A 520-nucleotide genomic window follows, 5' to 3' on the forward strand; every position below is an offset into this window, starting at 1 on the left:
TATATATATCAAAATGAAATATTAAAATGTATGCATATAGAGAACATAATTTCATATTAAATATTTCATAATTTCGGTTACCAGCGTATTTCATACAATTTGTATATTACAGAACACGAACATTTCCAAAATTGAAATTAATTTGTAAAATAGTTTAATAGAATTGTCTCTCTCTCTCTCTCTCTTTCTCTTTTGTGACGTGTATAACGAGTATCTGACTAAATGCGGGAACGTAAATTACTATTATTTCTACCGAAAATTTCTCGAAGCATAAACGCACGACTGAATACATATATACATCACATCACTGTTGCAACTGACTGATATGCGACAGGTGTCTACAGTTTTGAAATTGCACTTGTAAACACACTTCATATTTTAATGACAAATTTCATAAATAAAGCCATCAAAATAACCAGAAGAAATTAAAAATAAAGCTCGTGGATAACATAGCGCATATTAATATATGTATATAAATTTTCCGTAGAGTCCAAAGTTTGCCAAATTTATTTCAAGTCAT

General features: G+C 28.7%; 1 protein-coding gene across 6 annotated transcripts in view; it reads right to left on the minus strand.

The window, feature by feature from the left end:
• The window catches only part of LOC115239105 (octopamine receptor beta-2R-like), a 64,019-nt gene that overhangs the window by 52,399 nt on the left and 11,100 nt on the right, over nucleotides 1-520 (minus strand). The window lies entirely within an intron of this gene.

Source organism: Formica exsecta, unplaced genomic scaffold (genome assembly GCF_003651465.1).
Source record: "Formica exsecta isolate Colony F162 unplaced genomic scaffold, ASM365146v1 scaffold365, whole genome shotgun sequence".
NCBI classification, from domain to species: domain Eukaryota; kingdom Metazoa; phylum Arthropoda; class Insecta; order Hymenoptera; family Formicidae; genus Formica; species Formica exsecta.